A 21,959-nucleotide genomic window follows, 5' to 3' on the forward strand; every position below is an offset into this window, starting at 1 on the left:
GCTGTGAGAACGCGACTTCCTCCAGGCTCTGGCTGTATTATGAGTCATTATTGTGTTACGAAAAGGTTAGCAGACCGCGGTTTCGATCCACGGACCTCTGCGTTATGGGCCCAGCACGCTTCAACTGCGCCACTCTGCTACGAGAGCTGCGCTGCTTGCTCCAGGCTCTGGCTGTAGAGTGAGACATTATTGTGTTAAAATAACTTTAGCAGAACATTGTTTCGATCCCCGGACCTCTGGGTTACGCGCCCAGCATGCCTCCACTGAGCCACTCTGCTGCGAGGTCAGTTCGTCTTGCACAAGTCTCTGGCTGTTGTGTGTGACATTTTGTGTTGAAATAACTTCAGCAGAGCGCGGTTTCGATCCACGGACATCTGGGTTATGGACCCAGCACGCATTCACTTCGCCACTCTGCTGCGTTGAGAGGGCGTCTTGCTCGAGGCTCTGGCCGTAGAGTGAGACATTTTGTGTTGAAATAACTTTAGCAGAGCGTGGTTTCGATCCACGGACCTCTGGGTTATGGGCCCAGCACGCTCCCACTGCGCCACTCTGCTGCGGTGATTGGGCGTCTTATACCAGGCTCTGGCTGTAGTTTGAGACGTTATTGTGTTATATAACTTTGGCAGAGCGTGGTTTCATTCCACGGACCTCTGGGTTGTGGGCCCAGCACGCTTCCACTGCGCCACTCTGCTGCGAGAACGTCGCATCTTGCTCCAGGCTCTGACTGTAGTGTGAGACATTATTGTGTTTAAAAACGTTAGTAAAACGCGGTCTCGTCCCCCGGACAACCGGATTATCGCCCCGGCATGTTTCCACTGCGCTACTCTGCTGCGAGGGCAGGGCGTATTGCACCAGGCTCTGTCTGTAGTGTGAGACATTATTGTGTTAAAATAACTTTAGCAGAGCGTGGTTTCGATCCACGGACCTCTGGGTTATGGGCCCAGCACGCTCCCACTGCGCCACTCTGCTGCGAGAACGTCGCGTCTTGCTCCAGGCTCTGACTGCAGTGTGAGACATTATTGTGTTTTAAAACCGTTAGTAAAACGGGGTCTCGTAGCCCGGACATCTGGATTATTGGCCTGGCATCCTTCCACTGCGCTACTCTGCAGCGAGGGCAGGGCGTATTGCACCAGGCTCTGGCTGTAGTGTGAGACATTATTGTGTTAAAATAACTTTAGCAGAGCGTGGTTTCGATCCACGGACATCTGGGTTATGGGCCCAGCACGCTCCCACTGCGCCACTCTGCTGCGGTGAGAGGGCGTCTTGCTCGAGTCTCTGGCTGTAGTGGCAGACATTTTGTGTTTTTGAGACATTGTGTGGTTTCGAACCACGGACCTCTGGGTTATGGGCCCAGCACGCTACCACTGTGCCACTCTGCTGCGGTGAGAGGGCGTCCTACTCGAGGCTCTGGCTGTAGTGTGAGACATTTTGTGTTGAAATAACTTTAGCGGAGCATGGTATCGACCCACGGACTTCTGGCTTTTCGCCCCAGCACGCTTCCACCGCGCCACTCTGCTGCGGTGATTGGGGGTCTTATACCAGGCTCTGGCTGTAGTTTGAGACGTTATTGTGTTATGTAACTTTAGCAGAGCGTGGTTTCTTTCCACGGACCTCTGGGTTATGGGCCCAGCCCGCTTCCACTGCGCCACTCTGTTGCGAGAACGTCGCATCTTGCTCCAGGCTCTGACTGTAGTGTGAGACATTATTGTGTTTAAAAACGTTAGTAAAACTGGGTCTCGTCCCCCGGACATCCGGATTATCGCCCCGGCATGTTTCCACTGCGCTACTCTGCTGCGAGGGCAGGGCGAATTGCACCACGCTCTGGCTGTAATGAGAGACATTATTGTGTTAAAATACCTTTAGCAGAGCGTGGATTCGATCCACGGACCTCTGGGTTATGGGCCCAGCACGCTTCCACTGCGCCACTCTGCTGCGGTGAGTGCGCGTCTTGCTCGAGGCTCTGGCTGTGGTGTGAGACTTTTTGTGTTGAAATAACTTTAGCAGTGCGTGGATTCGATCCACGGACCTCTGGGACATGGGCCCAGGACGCTTCAACTGCGCCACTCTGCTGCGAGAACTGCGCTGCTTGCTCCAGGCTCTGGCTGTATAGTGAGACATATTTGTGTTAAAATATCTTTAGCAGAGCGTGGTTTCGATCCACGGACCTCTGGGTTATGGGCCCAGCACGCTCCCACTGCGCCACTCTGCTGCTGTGAGAGCGCGTCTTCCTCGAGGCTCTGGCTGTAGTGTGAGACATTTTGTGTTGGAATAACTTTAGCAGAGCGTGGATTCGATCCACGGACCTCTGGGTTATGGGCCCAGCACGCTTCAACTGCGCCTTTCTGCTGCGAGAACTGCGCTGCTTGCTCCAGGCTCTGGCTGTAGTGTGAGACATTTTGTGTTAAAATGACTTTAGCAGAGCGTGGATTCGATCCACGGACCTCTGGGTTATGGGCCCAGCACGCTTCCACTGCGCCACTCTGCTGCTGTGAGAGCGCGTCTTGCTAGCTGCTCTGGCTGTGCTGTGAGACATTTTGTGTTGAAGTAACTTTAGCAGAGCGTGGATTCGATCCACGGACCTCTGGGTTATGGGCCCAGCACGCTCCGACTGCGCCACACTGCTGCTGCGAGAGCGCGTCTTGCTCGGGGCTCTGGCCGTAGTGTGAGACATTTTGTGTTGAAATAACTTGAGCAGAGCGTGGTTTCGATCCACGGACCTCTGGGTTATGGGCCCAGCACGCTCCCACTGCGCCACTCTGCTGCCGTGATTGGGCGTCTTATACCAGGCTCTGGCTGTAGTTTGAGACGTTATTTTGTTATATAACTTTGGCAGAGCGTGGTTTCATTCCATGGACCTCTGGGTTGTGGGCCTAGCACGCTTCCACTGCGCCACTCTGCTGCGAGAACGTCGCATCTTGCTCCAGGCTCTGACTGTAGTGTGAGACATTATTGTGTTTAAAAACGTTAGTAAAACGGGGTCTCGTCCCCCGGACTTCCGGATTATCGCCCCGGCATGTTTCCACTGCGCTACTCTGCTGCGAGGGCAGGGCGTATTGCACCAGGCTCTGTCTGTAGTGTGAGACATAATTGTGTTAAAATAACTTTAGCAGAGCGTGGTTTCGATCCACGGACCTCTGGGTTATGGGCCCAGCACGCTCCCATTGCGCCACTTTGCTGCGAGAACGTCGCATCTTGCTCCAGGCTATGACTGTAGTGTGAGACATTATTGTGTTTAAAAACGTTAGTAATACGGGGTCTCGTCCCGCGGACATCTGGATTATCGGCCCGCGATATTTCCACTGCGCTAATCTGCTGCGAGGGAAAGGGCGTATTGCACCAGGCTCTGGCTGTTGTGTGAGACATTATTGTGTTAACATAACTTTAGCAGAGCGTGGTTTCGATCCACGAACCTCTGGGTTATGGGCCCAGCACGCTTCCACTGCGCCACTCTGCTGCTGTGAGAGCGCGTCTTGTTCGAGGCTCGGGCTGTAGTGTGAGACAATTTGTGTTGAAATAACTTTAGCAGAGCCTGGACTCGATCCACGGACCTCTGGGTTATGGGCCCAGCACGCTTCCACTGCGCGACCCTGCTGCTGTGAGAACGCGACTTCCTCCAGGCTCTGGCTGTATTATGAGCCATTATAGTGTTAAGAAAACGTTAGCAGACCGCGGTTGCGAACCACGGACCTCTGAGTTATGGGCCCACAAGCGACCACTGCGACACTCTGCTGCGTGGGGAGCGCGTTTTCTCCAGGCTCTGGCTGTAGTGTGAGACATTATTGTTTTTAAAAACGTTAGTAAAACGGGGTCTCGTCCCCCGGACATCTGGATTATTGGACAGGCATGCTTCTACTGCGCCACTCTGCTGCGAGGGCAGGGCGTATTGCGCCAGGCTCTGTCTGTACTGTGAGACATAATTTTGTTAAAATAACTTTAGCAGAGCGTGGTTTCGATCCACGGACCTCTGGGTTATGGGCCCAGCACGCTTCCACTGCGCCACTCTGCTGCGAGGGCAGGGCGTATTGCACCAGGCTCTGGCTGTAGTGTGAGACATTATTGTGTCAAAATAACTTTAGCAGAGCGTGGTTTCGATCCACGGACATCTGGGTTATGGGCCCAGCACGCTCCCACTGCGCCACTCTGCTGCGGTTAGAGAGCGTCTTGCTCGAGTTTCTGGCTGTAGTGTGAAACATTTTGTGTTGAAACAACTTTAGCAGAGCGTGGTTTCGATAGACCTCTGGGTTATGGGCCCAGCACGCTTCCACTGCGCCAATCTGCTGCGGTGATTGGGCGTCTTATACCAGGCACTGGCTGTAGTTTGAGACGTTATTGTGTTATGTAACTTTAGCAGAGCGTGGTTTCATTCCACGGACCTCTGGGTTATGGGCCCAGCACGCCTGCACTGCGCCACGCTGCTGCTGTCAGAGCGCGTCTTGCTCGCGGCTCTGGCTGTAGTGCGAGACATTTTGTGTTGAAATAACTTTAGCAAAGCGTGGTTTCGATCCACGGACCTCTGGGTTATGGGCCCAGCACGCTCCCAATGCGCCACTCTGCTGCTGTGAGAGCGCGTCTTGCTCGAGGCTCTGGCTGTAGTGTGAGACATTTGCTGTTTAAATAACTTTAGCAGAGCGTGGATTCGATTCCCGGACCTCTGGGTTTTGGGCCAAAACGCTTCAACTGCGCCACTCTGCTGCTAGGGCTGCTCTGCTTTCTCCAGGCTCTGGCTGTAGAGTGAGACATTATTGTGTTAAAATAAATTTTAGCAGAGCGTGGTTTCGATCCACGGACTTCTGGGTTATGGGCCCATCACGCTTCCACTGTGCCACCCTGCTGCTGCGAGAGCGGGTCTTGCTCGAGGCTCCGGCTGTAGTGTGAGACATTTTGTGTTGAAATAACTTTAGCAGTGCGTGGATTCGATCCCCGGACCTCTGGGTTACGCGCCCAGCATGCTTCCACTGAGCCACTCTGCTGCGAGAACGTCGCGTCTTGCTCCAGCCTCTGACTGTAATGTGAGACATTATTGTGTTTTAAAAACGTTAGGAAAACGGGGTCTCGTAGACCGAACATCTGGATTATTGGCCCGGGATGCTTCCACTGCGCTACTCTGCTGCGAGATCAGGGCGTATTGCACCAGGCTCTGGCTGTAGTTTGAGACGTTATTGTGTTATATAACTTTGGCAGAGCGTGGTTTCGATCCACGGACCTCTGGGTTATGGACCCAGCACGTTTCCACTGCCCCACTCTGCTGCGGTGAGAGCGCATCTTGCTCGAGGCTCGGGCTGTAGTGTGAGACAATTTGTGTTGAAATAATTTTAGCACAGCGTGGATTCGATCCACGGACCTCTGGGTTATGGGCCCAGCACGCTTCAACGGCGCCACTCTGCTGCGAGAACGTCGCGTCTTGCTCCAGGCTCTGACTGTAGTGTGAGACATTATTGTGTTTTAAAAACGTTAGGAAAACGGGGTCTCGTAGACTGAACATCTGGATTATTGGCAAGGGATGCTTCCACTGCGCTACTCTGCTGCGAGGTCAGGGCGTATTGCACCAGGCTCTGGCTGTAGTTTGAGACGTTATTGTGTTATATAACTTTGGCAGAGCGTGGTTTCGATCCACGGACCTCTGGGTTATGGGCCCAGCACGCTTCCACTGCGCCACTCTGCTGCGAGAACGTCGCGTCTTGCTCCAGGCTCTGACTGTAGTGTGAGACATTATTGTGTTTTAGAACCTTTAGTAAAACGGGGTCTCGTAGCCCGGACATCTGGATTGTTGGCCCGGCATGCTTCCACTGCGCTACTCTGCTGCGAGGGCAGAGCGTATTGCACCAGGCTCTGGCTGTAGTGTGAGACATTATTGTGTTAAAATAACTTTAGCAGAGCGTGGTTTCGATCCACGGACCTCTGGGTTATGGGCCCAGCAAGCTTCCACTGCGCCACGCTGCTGCGAGAACGTAGCGTCTTGCTCTAGGCTCTGGCTGTAGTGTGAGACATTTTGTGTTGAAATAACTTTAGCGGAGCATGGTTTCGACCCACGGACTTCTGGCTTTCCGGCCCAGCACGCTTCCACTGCTTCACTCTGCTGCGAGAACGTCGCATCTTGCTCCAGGCTCTGACTGTAGTCATCATCATCATCATCTGTTTACCCTCCAGGTTCGGTTTTTCCCTCGGACTTCGCGAGGGATCCCACCTCTACCGCCTCAAGGGCAGTGTCCTGGAGCTTCAGACTCTTGGTCAGGGGATACAACTGGGGAGTATGACCAGTACCTCGCCCAGGCGGCCTCACCTGCTATGCTGAACAGGGGCCTTGTGGAGGGATGGGAAGATTGGAAGGGATAGGCAAGGAAGAGGGAAGGAAGCGGCCGTGGCCTTAAGTCAGGTACCATCCCGGCATTCGCCTGGAGGAGAAGTGGGAAACCACGGAAAACCACTTCCAGGATGGCTGAGATGGGAATCGAACCCACCTCTACTCAGTTGACCTCCCGAGGCTGAGTGGACCCCGTTCCAGCCCTCGTACCACTTTTTCAAATTTCGTGGCAGAGCCGGGAATCGAACCCGGGCCTCCGGGGGTGGCAGCTAATCACGCTAACCACTACACCACAGAGGCGGACTCTGACTGTAGTGTGAGACATTATTGTGTTTAAAAACGTTAGTAAAACGGGGTCTCGTCCCCCGGACATCTGGATTATCGGCTCGGCATGTTCCCACTGCGCTACTCTGCTGCGAGGGCAGGGCGTATTGCACCAGGCTCTGGCTGTAGTGTGAGACATTATTGTGTTAAACTAACTTCAGCAGAGCGTGGTTTGGATCCACGGACCTCTGGGTTATGGGCAAAGCACGCTTCAACTGCGCCACTCTGCTACGAGAGCTGCGCTGCTTGCTCCAGGCTCTGGCTGTAGAGTGAGACATTATTGTGTTAAAATAACTTTAGCAGAACATTGTCTCGAACCCCGGACCTCTGGGTTACGCGCCCAGCATGCCTCCACTGAGCCACTCTGCTTCGAGGTCAGTTCGTCTTGCACAAGTCTCTGGCTGTTGTGTGTGACATTTTGTGTTGAAATAACTTCAGCAGAGCGCGGTTTCGATCCATGGACATCTGGGTTATGGACCCAGCACGCATTCACTTCGCCACTCTGCTGCGTTGAGAGGGCGTCTTGCTCGAGGCTCTGGCCGTAGAGTGAGACATTTTGTGTTGAAATAACTTTAGCAGAGCGTGGTTTCGATCCACGGACCTCTGGGTTATGGGCCCAGCACGCTCCAACTGCGCCACTCTGCTGCGGTGATTGGGCGTCTTATACCAGGCTCTGGCTGTAGTTTGAGACATTTTGTGTTTTTGAGACATTGTGTGGTTTCGAACCACGGACCTCTGGGTTATGGGCCCAGCACGCTACCACTGTGCCACTCTGCTGCGGTGAGAGGGCGTCCTACTCGAGGCTCTGGCTGTAGTGTGAGACATTTTGTGTTGAAATAACTTTAGCGGAGCATGGTATCGACCCACGGACTTCTGGCTTTTCGCCCCAGCACGCTTCCACCGCGCCACTCTGCTGCGGTGATTGGGCGTCTTATACCAGGCTCTGGCTGTAGTTTGAGACGTTATTGTGTTATGTAACTTTAGCAGAGCGTGGTTTCTTTCCACGGACCTCTGGGTTATGGGCCCAGCCCGCTTCCACTGCGCCACTCTGTTGCGAGAACGTCGCATCTTGCTCCAGGCTCTGACTGTAGTGTGAGACATTATTGTGTTTAAAAACGTTAGTAAAAATGGGTCTCGTCTCCCGGACATCTGGATTATCGGCCCGGCATGTTCCCACTGCCCTACTCTGCAGCGAGGGCAGGGCGTATTGCACCAGGCTCTGGCTGTAATGAGAGACATTATTGTGTTAAAATACCTTTAGCAGAGGGTGGATTCGATCCACGGACCTCTGGGTTATGGGCCCAGCACTCTTCCACTGCGGCACTCTGCTGCGGTGAGTGCGCGTCTTGCTCGAGGCTCTGGCTGTGGTGTGAGACTTTTTGTGTTGAAATAACTTTAGCAGTGCGTGGATTCGATCCACGGACCTCTGGGTCATGGGCCCAGGACGCTTCAACTGCGCCACTCTGCTGCGAGAACTGCGCTGCTTGCTCCAGGCTCTGGCTGTAGAGTGAGACATATTTGTGTTAAAATATCTTTAGCAGAGCGTGGTTTCGATCCACGGACCTGTGGGTTATGGGCCCAGCACGCTCCCACTGCGCCACTCTGCTGCTGTGAGAGCGCGTCTTGCTCGAGGCTCTGGCTGTAGTGTGAGACATTTTGTGTTGGAATAACTTTAGCAGAGCGTGGATTCGATCCACGGACCTCTGGGTTATGGGCCCAGCACGCTTCAACTGCGCCACTCTGCTGCGAGAACTGCGCTGCTTGCTCCAGGCTCTGGCTGTAGTGTGAGACATTTTGTGTTAAAATGACTTTAGCAGAGCGTGGATTCGATCCACGGGCCTCTGGGTTATGGGCCCAGCACGCTTCCACTGCGCCACTCTTCTGCTGTGAGAGCGCGTCTTGCTAGCTGCTCTGGCTGTGCTGTGAGACATTTTGTGTTGAAGTAACTTTAGCAGAGCGTGGTTTCGATCCACGGACCTCTGGGTTATGGGCCCAGCACGCTCCCACTGCGCCACACTGCTGCTGCGAGAGCGCGTCTTGCTCGGGGCTCTGGCCGTAGTGTGAGACATTTTGTGTTGAATTAACTTTAGCAGAGCGTAGATTCGATCCACGGACCTCTGGGTTATGGGCCCAGCACGCTTCAACTGCGCCACTCTGCTGCGAGAACGTCGCGTCTTGCTCCAGGCTCTGACTGTAGTGTGAGACATTATTGTGTTTTAAAAACGTTAGGAAAACGGGGTCTCGTAGCCCGAACATCTGGATTATTGGCCCGTCATGCTTCCACTGCGCTACTCTGCTGCGAGTGCAGGGCGTATTGCACCAGGCTCTGGCTGTAGTGTGAGATATTATTGTGTTAAAATAACCTTAGCAGAGCGCGGTTTCGATCCACGGACCTCTGGGTTATGGGCCCAGCACGCTTCCACTGCGCCACCCTGCTGCTGTGAGAGCGCGACTTGCTTGAGGCTCTGGCTATGGTGTGAGACAATTTGTGTTGAAATAAATTTAGCAGAGCGCGGTTTCGATCCACGGACATCTGGGTTATGGACCCAGCACGCATTCACTGCGCCACTCTGCTGCGTTGAGAGGGCGTCTTGCTCGAGGCTCTGGCCGTAGAGTGAGACATTTTGTGTTGAAATAACTTTAGCAGAGCGTGGTTTCGATCCACGGACCTCTGGGTTATGGGCCCAGCACGCTCCCACTGCGCCACTCTGCTGCGGTGATTCGGCGTCTTATACCAGGCTCTGGCTGTAGTTTGAGACGTTATTGTGTTATATAACTTTGGCAGAGCGTGGTTTCATTCCATGGACCTCTGGGTTGTGGGCCTAGCACGCTTCCACTGCGCCAATCTGCTGCGAGAACGTCGCATCTTGCTCCAGGCTATGACTGTAGTGTGAGACATTATTGTGTTTAAAAACGTTAGTAATACGGGGTCTTGTCCCACGGACATCTGGATTATGGGCCCGCGATGTTTCCACTGCGCTAATCAGCTGCGAGGGAAAGGGCGTATTGCACCAGGCTCTGGCTGTAGTGTGAGACATTATTGTGTTAACATAACTTTAGCAGAGCGTGGTTTCGATCCACGAACCTCTGGGTTATGGGCCCAGCACGCTTCCACTGTGCCACTCTGCTGCTGTGAGAGCGCGTCTTGTTCGAGGCTCGGGCTGTAGTGTGAGACAATTTGTGTTGAAATAACTTTAGCAGAGCCTGGATTCGATCCACGGACCTCTGGGTTATGGGCCCAGCACGCTTCCACTGCGCGACCCTGCTGCTGTGAGAACGCGACTTCCTCCAGGCTCTGGCTGTAGTGTGAGACATTATTGTGTCAAAATAACTTTAGCAGAGCGTGGTTTCGATCCACGGACCTCTGGGTTATGGGCCCAGCACGCTCCCACTGCGCCACTCTGCTGCGGTTAGAGAGCGTCTTGCTCGAGTTTCTGGTTGTAGTGTGAAACATTTTGTGTTGAAACAACTTTAGCAGAGCGTGGTTTCGATAGACCTCTGGGTTATGGGCCCAGCACGCTTCCACTGCGCCAATCTGCTGCGGTGATTGGGCGTCTTATACCAGGCACTGGCTGTAGTTTGAGACGTTATTGTGTTATGTAACTTTAGCAGAGCGTGGTTTCATTCCACGGACCTCTGGGTTATGGGCCCAGCACGCCTCCACTGCGCCACTCTGCTGCGAGAACGTCGCATCTTGCTCCAGGCTCTGACTGTAGTGTGAGACATTATTGTGTTTAAAAACGTTAGTAAAACGGGGTCTCGTCCCCCGGACATCTGGATTATTTGTCAGGCATGCTTCTACTGCGCTATTCTGCTGCGAGTGCAGGGCGTCTTGCTCGAGGCTCTGGCTGTAGTGCGAGTCATTTTGTGTTGAACTAACTTTAGCAGAGCGTGGTTTCGATCCACGGACCTCTGGGTTATGGGCCCAACACGCTTCCACTGCGCCACGCTGCTGCTGTCAGAGCGCGTCTTGCTCGAGGCTCTGGCTGTAGTGCGAGACATTTTGCGTTGAAATAACTTTAGCAAAGCGTGGTTTCGATCCACGGACCTCTGGGTTATGGCCCCAGCACGCTCCCAATGCGCCACTCTGCTGCTGTGAGAGCGCGTCTTGCTCGAGGCTCTGGCTGTAGTGTGAGACATTTGCTGTTTAAATAACTTTAGCAGAGCGTGGATTCGATTCCCGGACCTCTGGGTTTTGGGCCAAAACGCTTCAACTGCGCCACTCTGCTGCTAGGGCTGCTCTGCTTTCTCCAGGCTCTGGCTGTAGAGTGAGACATTATTGTGTTAAAATAAATTTTAGCAGAGCGTGGTTTCGATCCACGGACTTCTGGGTTTTGGGCCCAGCACGCTTCCACTGCGCCACCCTGCTGCTGCAAGAGCGGGTCTTGCTCGAGGCTCCGGCTGTAGTGTGAGACATTTTGTGTTGAAATAAATTTAGCAGTGCGTGGATTCGATCCCCGGACCTCTGGGTTACGCGCCCAGCATGCCTCCACTGAGCCACTCTGCTGCGAGGGCAGTTCGTCTTGCTCCAGGCTCTGACTGTAGTGTGAGACATTATTGTGTTTTAAAAACCGTTAGTAAAACGGGGTCTCGTAGCCCGGACATCTGGATTATTGGCCCGGCATGCTTCCACTGCGCTACTCTGCTGCGAGGGCAGGGCGTATTGCACCAGGCTCTGGCTGTAGTGTGAGACATTATTGTGTTAAAATAACTTTAGCAGGGCGTGGTTTCGACCCACGGACCTCTGGGTTATGAACCCAGCACGCATCCACTGCGCCACTCTGCTGCGTTGACAGAGCGTCATGCTCGAGGCTCTGGCTGTAGTGTGAGACATTTTGTGTTGAAATAACTTTAGCAGAGCCTGGTTTCGATCCACGGACCTCTGGGTTATGGGGCCAGCACGCTTCCACTGCGGCACTCTGCTGCGAGAACGTCGCATCTTGCTCCAGGCTCTGACTGTAGTGTGAGACATTATTGTGCTTAAAAACGTTAGTAAAACGGGGTCTCGTCCGCCGGACATCTGGATTATCGGCCCGGCATGTTTCCACTGCGCTACTCTGCTGCGAGGGCAGTGCGTATTGCACCAGGCTCTGTCTGTAGTGCGAGACATTATTGTGTTAAAATAACTTTAGCAGAGCGGGGTTTCGATCCACGGACCTCTGGGTTATGGGCCCAGCACGCTTCTACTGCGCCACTCTGCTGCTGTGAGATCGCATCTTGCTAGCTGCTCTGCCTGTGCTGTGAGACATTTTGTGTTAAAGTAACTTTAGCAGAGCGTGGTTTCGATCCACGGACCTCTGGGTTATGGGCCCAGCACGCTTCAACTGCGCCACTCTGCTGCGAGAACGTCGCGTCTTGCTCCAGCCTCTGACTGTAATGTGAGACATTATTGTGTTTTAAAAACGTAAGGAAAACGGGGTCTCGTAGACCGAACATCTGGATTATTGGCCCGGGATGCTTCCACTGCGCTACTCTGCTGCGAGGTCAGGGCGTATTGCACCAGGCTCTGGCTGTAGTGTGAGATATTATTGTGTTAAAATAACCGTAGCAGAGCGTGGTTTCGATCCACAGACCTCTGGGTTATGGACCCAGCACGTTTCCACTGCCCCACTCTGCTGCGGTGAGAGCGCATCTTGCTCGAGGCTCTGGCTGTAGTGTGAGACAATTTGTGTTGAAATAACTTTAGCACAGCGTGGATTCGATCCACGGACCTCTGGGTTATGGGCCCAGCACGCTTCAACGGCGCCACTCTGCTGCGAGAACGTCGCGTCTTGCTCCAGGCTCTGACTGTAGTGTGAGACATTATTGTGTTTTAAAAACGTTAGGAAAACGCGGTCTCGTAGACTGAACATCTTGATTATTTGCAAGGGATGCTTCCACTGCGCTGCTCTGCTGCGAGGTCAGGGCGTATTGCACCAGGCTCTGGCTGTAGTTTGAGACGTTATTGTGTTATATAACTTTGGCAGAGCGTGGTTTCGATCCACGGACCTCTGGGTTATGGGCCCAGCACGCTTCCACTGCGCCACTCTGCTGCGAGAACGTCGCGTCTTGCTCCAGGCTCTGACTGTAGTGTGAGACATTATTGTGTTTTAAAAACGTTAGTAAAACGAGGTCTCGTAGCCCGGACATCTGGATTATTGGCCCGGCATGCATCCACTGCGCTACTCTGCTGCGAGGGCAGGGCGTATTGCACCAGGCTCTGCCTGTAGTGTGAGACATTATTGTGTTAAAATAACTTTAGCAGAGCGTGGTTTCGACCCACGGACCTCTGGGATATGGGCCCAGCACGCTCCCACTGCGCCACTCTGCTGCGGTGAGAGGCCGTCTTGCTCGAGGCTCTGGCTGTATTGTGAGACATTTTGTGTTGAAACAACTTTAGCAGAGCGTGGTTTCGATCCACGGACCTCTGGGTTATGGGCCCAGCACGCTACCACTGTGCCACTCTGCTGCGGTGAGAGGGCGTCCTGCTTGAGGCTCTGGCTGTAGTGTGAGACATTTTGTGTTGAAATAACTTTAGCGGAGCATGGTTTCGACCCACGGACTTTTGGCTATTCGCCCCAGCACGCTTCAACTGCGCCACTCTGCTGCGGTGATTGGGCGTTTTATACCAGGCTCTGGCTGTATTTTGAGACATTATTGTGTTATGTAAATTTAGCAGCGCGTGGTTTCATTCCACGGACCTCTGGGTTATGGGCCCAGCACGCTTCCACTGCGCCACTCTGCTGCGAGAACGTCGCATCCTGCTCCAGGCTCTGACTGTAGTGTGAGACATTATTGTGTTTTTAAAGAGTTAGTAAAACGGTGTCTCGTAGCCCGGACATCTGGACTATCGGCCCGGCATGCTTCCACTGCGCAACTCTGCTGCGAGGGCAGGGCGTATTGCACCAGGCTCTGGCTGTAGTTTGAGACATTGTGTTGAAATAACTTTAGCAGAGCGTGGATTCGATCCACGGACCTGTGGGTTATGGGCCCAGCACGCTTCCACCGCGCCACTTTGAAGCTGCGAGAACGTCGCATTTTGCTCCAGGCTCTGACTGTAGTGCGAGACATTATTGTGTTTAAAAATGTTAGTAAAACGGTGTCTCGTCCCCCGGACATCTGGATTATTTGTCAGGCATGCTTCCAATGCGCTACTCGGCTGCGAGTGCAGGGCGTCTTGCTCGAGGCTCTAGCTGTAGTGGGAGACATTTTGTGTTGAAATAAATTTAGCAGAGCGTGGTTTCGAACCACGGACCTCTGGGTTATGGGCCCAGCACGTTTCCACTGCCCCACTCTGATGCGGTGAGAGCGCGTCTTGCTCGAGGCTCGGGCTGTAGTGTGAGACAATTTGTGTTGAAATAAATTTAGCAGAGCGTGGATTCGATCCACGGACCTCTGGGTTATGGGCCCAGCACGGTTCCACTGCGCGACCCTGCTGCTGTGAGAACGCGACGTCCTCAAGGCTCTGGCTGTATTATGAGTCATTATTGTGTTAAGAAAACTTTAGCAGACCGCGGATTCGATCCACAGACCTCTGAGTTATGAGCCCACAAGCGACCACTGCGGCACTCCGCTGCGAGGGGAGCGCGTCTTTCCCCAGGTTCTGGCTGTAGTGTGAGACATTATTGTGTTAAAATAACTTTAGCAGAGCGTGGCTTCGATCCACGGACCTCTGGGTTATGGGCCCAGCACGCTTCCACTGCGCCACTCTGCTGCTGTGAGGGCGCGACTTGCTCGAGGCTCTGGCTGTGGTGTGAGACATTTTGTGTTGAAATGACTTTAGCAGAGCGTGGTTTCCATCCACGGACCTCTGGGTTATGGGCCCAGCACGCTGCCACTGCGCCACTCTGCTGCGAGAACGTCGCATCTTGCTCCAGGCTCTGACTGTAGTTTGAGACATTATTGTGTTTTAGAACCGTTACTAAAACGGTGTCTCGTAGCCCGGACATCTGGATTATCGGCCCGGCATGATTAAACTGCGCTACTCTGCTGCGAGGACAGGGCGTATTGCACCAGGCTCTGGCTGTAGTGTGAGACATTATTCAAATAACTTTAGCAGAGCGTGGTTTCGATCCACATACCTCTGAGTTATGGGCCCAGCACGCTACCACTGTGCCACTCTGCTGCGGTGACAGAGCGTCCTGCTCGACGCTCTGGCTGTAGTGTGAGACATTTTGTGTTGAAATAACTTTAGCGGAGCATGGTTTCGACCCACGGACTTCTGGCTTTTCGCCCCAGCACGCTTCCACTGCGCCACTCTGCTGCGTTGATTGGGCGTCTTATACAAGGCTCTGGCTGTATTTTGAGACGTTATTGTGTTATGTAACTTTAGCAGAGCGTGGTTTCATTCCACGGACCTCTGGATTATGGGCCCAGCACGCATCCACTGCGCCACTCTGCTGCGAGAAGGTCGCATCATCCTCCAGGCTCTGACTGTAGTGTGAGACATTATTGTGTTTTAGAACCGTTAGTAAAACGGTGTCTCGTAGCCCGGACATCTGGATTATCGGCCCGGCATGCTTCCACTGCGCTACTCTGCTGCGAGGGCAGGGCGTATTGCACCAGGCTCTGGCTGTAGTTTGAGACATTGTGTTGAAATAACTTGAGCAGAGCGTGGATTCGATCCGCGGATCTCTGGGTTATGGGCCCAGCACGCTTCAACTGCGCCACTCTGCTGCGAGAACACCGCATGTTGATCCAGGCTCTGACTGTAGTGTGAGACATTATTGTGTTTAAAAACGTTAGTAAAACGGGGTCTCGTCCCCCGGACATCTGGATTATTGGACAGCCATGCTTCCACAGCGCTACACTGCTGCGAGTGCAGGGCGTCTTGTTCGAGGCTCTGGCTGTAGTGCGAGACATTATTGTGTTAAAATAACTTTAGCAGAGCGTGGGTTCGATCCACGGACCTCTGGGTTATGGGCCCAGCACGCTCCCACTGCGCCACTTTGCTGCGAGAACGTCGCATCTTGCTCCAGGCTATGACTGTAGTGTGAGACATTATTGTGTTTATATAAAACGGGGTCTCGTCCCCCGGACATCTGGATTATCGGCCCGGGATGTTTCCACTGCGCTAATCTGCTGCGAGGGGAAGGGCTTATTGCACCAGGCTCTGGCTGTAGTGTGAGACATTATTGTGTTAAAATAACTTTAGCAGAGCGTGGTTTCGATCCACGGACCTCTGGGTTATGGGCCCAGCACGCTTCCACTGCGCCACTCTGCTCCTGTGAGAGCGCGACTTGCTCGAGGCTCTGGCTGTGGTGTGAGACATTTTGTGTTGAAATAACTTTAGCAGAACGTGGTTTCGATCCACGGACCTCTGGGTTATGGGCCCAGCACGCTTCCACTGCGCCACTCTGCTGCGAGAACGTCGCGTATTGCTCCAGGCGCTGACTGTAGTGTGAGACATTATTGTGTTTTAAAAACCGTTAGTAAAACGGGGTCTCGTAGCCCGGACATCTGGATTATTGGCCCGGCATGCTTCCACTGCGCTACTCTGCTGCGAGGGCAGGGCGTATTGCACCAGGCTCTGGCTGTAGTGTGAGACATTATTGTGTTAAAATAACTTTAGCAGAGCGTGGTTTCGATTCACGGACCTCTGGGTTATGGGCCCAGCACGCTCGAACTGCGCCACTCTGCTGCGGTGAGATGGCGTCTTGCTCGAGGCTCTGGCTGCAGTGTGAGACATTTTGTGTTGAAACAACTTTAGCAGAGCGTGGTTTCGATCCACGCACCTCTGGTTTATGGGACCAGCACGCTACCACTGTGACACTCTGCTACGGTGAGAGGTCGTCCTGCTCGAGGCTCTGGCTGTAGTGTGAGACATTTTGTGTTGAAATAACTTTGGCGGAGCATGGTTTCGACCGACGGACTTCTGGCTTTTCGCCCCAGCACGCTTCCACTGCGCCACTCTGCTGCGGTGATTGGGCGTGTTATACCAGGCTCTGGCTGTATTTTGAGACTTTATTGTGTTATGTAACTTTAGCAGAGCGTGGTTTCATTCCACGGACCTCTGGGTTGTGGGCCCAGCACGCTTCCACTGCGCCACTCTGCTGCGAGAACGTCGCATCTTGCTCCAGGCTCTGACTGCAGTGTGAGACATTATTGTGTTTTAGAACCGTTAGTAAAACGGTGTCTCGTAGCCCGGACATCTGGATTATCGGCCCGGCATGCTTCCACTGCGCTACTCTGCTGCGAGGGCAAGGCGTATTGCACCAGGCTCTGGCTGTAGTTTGAGGCATTGTGTTGAAATAGCTTTAGCAGAGCGAGGATTCGATCCACGGACCTCTGGGTTATGGGCCCAGCACGCTTCAACTGCGCCACTCTGCTGCGAGCGTGCGCTGCTTGCTCCAGGCTCTGGCTGTAGAGTGAGATATTTTTGTATTAAAATAACTTTAGCAGAGCGTGGTTGCGATCCACGGACCTCTGGGTTATGGGCCCAGCACGCTTCCAATGCGCCACCCTGTTGCTGTGAGAGCGCGACTTCCTCCAGGCTCTGGCTGTATTATGAGTCATTATTGTGTTAAGAAAACGTTAGCAGACCGCGGTTTCGATCCACGAACCTCTGATTTATGGGCCCACAAGAGAACACTGCGGCACTCTGCTGCGAGGGGAGCGAGTCTTCCTCCAGGCTCTGGCTGTAGTGTGAGATATTATTGTGCTAAAATAAACTTAGCAGAGCGTGGTTTCGATCCACGGACCTCCGGGTTATGGGCCCAGCACGCTTCAACTGCGCCACTCTGCTGCGAGAACACCGCATGTTGATCCAGGCTCTGACTGTAGTGTGAGACATTATTGTGTTTAAAAACGTTAGTAAAACGGGGTCTCGTGCCCCGGACATCTGGATTATTTGTCAGGCATGCTTCCACTGCGCTACTCGGTTGCGAGTGCAGGTCGTCTTGCTCGAGGCTCTGGCTGTAGTGCGAGACATTTTGTGTTGAAATAACTTTAGCAGAGCGTGGTTTCGATCCACGGACCTCTGGGTTATGGGCCCAGCACGTTTCCACTGCCCCACTCTGCTGCGGTGAGAGCGCGTCTGGCTCGAGGCTGGGGCTGTAGTGTGAGAAAATTTGTGTTGAAATAACTTTAGCAGAGCGTGGATTCGATCCACGGACCTCTGGGTTATGGGCCCAGCACGCTTCCACTGCGCGACCCTGCTGCTGTGAGAACGCGACTTCCTCCAGGCTCTGGCTGTATTATGAGTCATTATTGTGTTAAGAAAACGTTAGCAGACCGCGGTTTCGATCCACGGACCTCTGAGTTATGGGCCCACAAGCGACCACTGCGGCACTCTGCTGCGAGGGGAGCGCGTCTTTCCCCAGGCTCTGGCTGTAGTGTGAGACATTATTGTGTTCAAATAACTTTAGCAGAGCGTGGTTTCGATCCACGGACCTCTGGGTTATGGGCCCAGCACGCTTCCACTGCGCCACTCTGCTGCTGTGAGAGCGCGACATGCTCGAGGCTCTGGCTGTGGTGTGAGACATTTTGTGTTGAAATAACTTTAGCAGAGCGTGGTTTCGATCCACGGACCTCTGGGTTATGGGCCCAGCACGCTTCCACTGCGCCACTCTGCTGCGAGAACGTCGCATCCTGCTCCAGGCTCTGACTGTAGTGTGAGACATTATTGTGTTTAAAAACGTTAGTAAAACGGGGTCTCGTCCCCCGGACATCTGGATTATCGGCCCGGCATGTGTCCACTGCGCTACTCTGCTGCGAGGGCAGGGCGTATTGCACCAGGCTCTGGCTGTAGTGTGAGACATTATTGTGTTAAAATAACGTTAGCAGAGCGTGGTTTCGATCCACGGACATCTGGGTTATGGGCCCAGCACGCTTCCACTGCGCCACTCTGCTGCGAGAACGTCGCGTCTTGCTCCAGGCTCTGACTGTAGTGTGAGACATTATTGTGTTTTAAAACCGTTAGTAAAACGGTGTCTCGTAGCCCGGACATCTGGATTACCGGCCCGGCATGCTTCCACTGCGCAACTCTGCTGCGAGGGCAGGGCGTATTGCACCAGGCTCTGGCTGTAGTTTGAGACATTGTGTTGAAATAACTTTAGCAGAGCGTGGATTCGATCCACGGACCTGTGGGTTATGGGCCCAGCACGCTTCAACTGCGCCACTCTGCTGCGAGCGTGCGCTGCTTGCTCCAGGCTCTGGCTGCAGAGAGAGACATTTTTGTATAAAAATACATTTAGCAGAGCGTGGTTTCGATCCACGGACCTCTGAGTTATGGGCCCACAAGCGACCACTGCGGCACTCCGCTGCGAGGGGAGCGCGTCTTTCCCCAGGCTCTGACTGTAGTGTGAGACATTATTGTGTTTAAAAATGTTAGTAAAACGGGGTCTCGTCCCCCTGACATCTGGATTATTTGTCAGGCATGCTTCCATTGCGCTACTCGGCTGCGAGTGCAGGGCGTCTTGCTCGAGGCTCTGGCTGTAGTGCGAGACATTTTGTGTTGAAATAAATTTAGCAGAGCGTGGTTTCGAACCACGGACCTCTGGGTTATGGGCCCAGCACGTTTCCACTGCCCCACTCTGCTGCGGTGAGAGCGCGTCTTGCTCGAGGCTCGGGCTGTAGTGTGAGACAATTTGTGTTGAAATAAATTTAGCAGAGCGTGGATTCGATCCACGGACCTCTGGGTTATGGGCACAGCACGGTTCCACTGCGTGACCCTGCTGCTGTGAGAACGCGACGTCCGCCAGGCTCTGGCTGTATTATGAGTCATTATTGTGTTAAGAAATCTTTAGCAGACCGCGGATTCGATCCACGGACCTCTGAGTTATGGGCCCACAAGCGACCACTGCGGCACTCCGCTGCGAGGGGAGCGCGTCTTTCCCCAGGCTCTGGCTGTAGTGTGAGATATTATTGTGTTGAAACAAAACTTAGCAGAGCGTGGTTTCGATCCACGGACCTCTGGGTTATGTGCCCACACGCTTCCGCTGCGCCACTCTGCTGCGAGAGCATCACATCTTGCTCCAGGCTCTGACTGTAGTGTGAGACATTATTGTGTTTAAAAACGTTAGTAAAACGGGGTCTCGTCCCCCGGACATCTGGCTTATCGGCCCGGGATGTTTCCACTGCGCTAATCTGCTGCGAGGGGAAGGGCGTATTGCACCAGGCTCTGGCTGTGGTGTGAGACATTATTGTGTTAAAATAACTTTAGCAGAGCGTGGTTTCGATCCACGGACCTCTGGGTTATGGGCCCAGCACGCTTCCACTGCGCCACTCTGCTGCTGTGAGGGCGCGACTTGCTCGAGGCTCTGGCTGTGGTGTGAGACATTTTGTGTTGAAATGACTTTAGCAGAGCGTGGTTTCGATCCACGGACCTCTGGGTTATGGGCCCAGCACGCTTCCACTGCGCCACTCTGTTGCGAGAACGTCGCATCTTGCTCCAGGCTCTGACTGTAGTGTGAGACATTATTGTGTTTTAGAACCGTTAGTAAAACGGTGTCTCGTAGCCCGGACATATGGATTATCGGCCCGGCATGCTTAAACTGCGCTACTCTGCTGCGAGGGCAGGGCGTATTGCACCAGGCTCTGGCTGTAGTGTGAGACATTATTGTGTTAAAATAACTTTAGCAGAGCGTGGTTTCGATCCACGGACCTCTGAGTTATGGGCCCAGCACGCTACCACTGTGCCACTCTGCTGAGGTGAGAGGGCGTCCTGCTCGAGGCTCTGGCTGTAGTGTGAGACATTTTGTGTTGAAATAACTTTAGCGGAGCATGGTTTCGACAAACGGACTTCTGGCTTTTCGCCCCAGCACGCTTCCACTGCGCCACTCTGCTGCTTTGATTGGGCGTCTTATACCAGGCTCTGGCTGTATTTTGAGACGTTATTGTGTTATGTAACTTTAGCAGAGCGTGGTTTCATTCCACGGACCTCTGGGTTATGGGCCCAGCACGCTTCCACTGCGCCACTCTGCTGCGAGAACGTCGCATCTTCCTCCAGGCTCTGACTGTAGTGTGAGACATTATTGTGTTTTAGAACCGTTAGTAAAACGGTGTCTCGTAGCCCGGACATCTGGATTATCGGCCCGGCATGCTTCCACTGCGCTACTCTGCTGCGAGGGCAGGGCGTATTGCACCAGGCTCTGGCTGTAGTTTGAGACATTGTGTTGAAATAACTTGAGCAGAGCGTGGATTCTATCCACGGACCTCTGGGTTATGGGCCCAGCACGCTTCAACTGCGCCACTCTGCTGCGAGAACACCGCATGTTGATCCAGCCTCTGACTGTAGTGTGAGACATTATTGTGTTTAAAAACGTTAGTAAAACGGGGTCTCGTCCCCCGGACATCTGGATTATTTGTCAGGCATGCTTCCACTGCGCTACTCGGCTGCGAGTGCAGGTCGTCTTGCTCGAGGCTCTGGCTGTAGTGCGAGACATCTTGTGTTGAAATAACTTTAGCAGAGCGTGGTTTCGATCCACGGACCTCTGGGTTATGGGCCCAGCACGTTTCCACTGCCCCACTCTGCTGCGGTGAGAGCGCGTCTTGCTCGAGGCTCGGGCTGTAGTGTGAGACAATTTGTGTTGAAATAACTTTAGCAGAGCGTGGATTCGATCAACGGACCTCCGGGTTATGGGCCCAGCATGCTTCCACTGCGCGACCCTGCTGCTGTGAGAACGCGACTTCCTCCAGGCTCTGGCTGTATTATGAGTCATTATTGTGTTTAGAAAACGTTAGCAGACCGCGGTTTCGATCCACGGACCTCTGAGTTATGGGCACACAAGCGACCACTGCGGCACTCTGCTGCGAGGGGAGCGCGTCTTTCCCCAGGCTCTGGCTGTAGTGTGAGATATTATTGTGTTAAAATAAACTTAGCAGAGCATGGTTTCGATCCACGGACCTCTGGGTTATGCGCCCACACGCTTCCGCTGCGCCACTCTGCTGCGAGAACGTCGCATCTTGCTCCAGGCTATGACTGTAGTGTGAGACATTATTGTGTTTAAATAAAACGGGGTCTCGTCCCCCGGACATCTGGATTATCGGCCCGGGATGTTTCCACTGCGCTAATCTGCTGCGAGGGGAAGGGCGTATTGCACCAGGCTCTGGCTGTAGTGTGAGACATTATTGTGTTTAAATAAAATGGGGTCTCGTCCCCCTGACATCTGGATTATCGGCCCGGGATGTCTCCACTGCGCTAATCTGCTGCGAGGGGAAGGGCGTATTGCACCAGGCTCTGGCTGTAGTGTGAGACATTATTGTGTTAAAATAACTTTAGCAGAGCGTGGTTTCGATCCACGGACCTCTGGGTTATGGGCCCAGCACGCTTCCACTGCGCCACTCTGCTGCTGTGAGTGCGCGACTTGCTCGAGGCTCTGGCTGTGGTGTGAGACATTTTGTGTTGAAATAACTT

At 53.5% G+C, this 21,959-nt stretch overlaps 1 non-coding gene across 1 annotated transcript; it reads right to left on the minus strand.

The window, feature by feature from the left end:
• Positions 1 to 10,922: 10,922 nt before the first annotated feature.
• Positions 10,923 to 10,994, minus strand: TRNAL-CAA (transfer RNA leucine (anticodon CAA)). Its single transcript has one exon. It is a non-coding gene; the product is annotated as a tRNA-Leu (tRNA).
• Positions 10,995 to 21,959: the final 10,965 nt, after the last annotated feature.

The sequence above is a fragment of the Anabrus simplex genome, chromosome 8 (genome assembly GCF_040414725.1).
Source record: "Anabrus simplex isolate iqAnaSimp1 chromosome 8, ASM4041472v1, whole genome shotgun sequence".
In the NCBI taxonomy this organism is placed as follows: domain Eukaryota; kingdom Metazoa; phylum Arthropoda; class Insecta; order Orthoptera; family Tettigoniidae; genus Anabrus; species Anabrus simplex.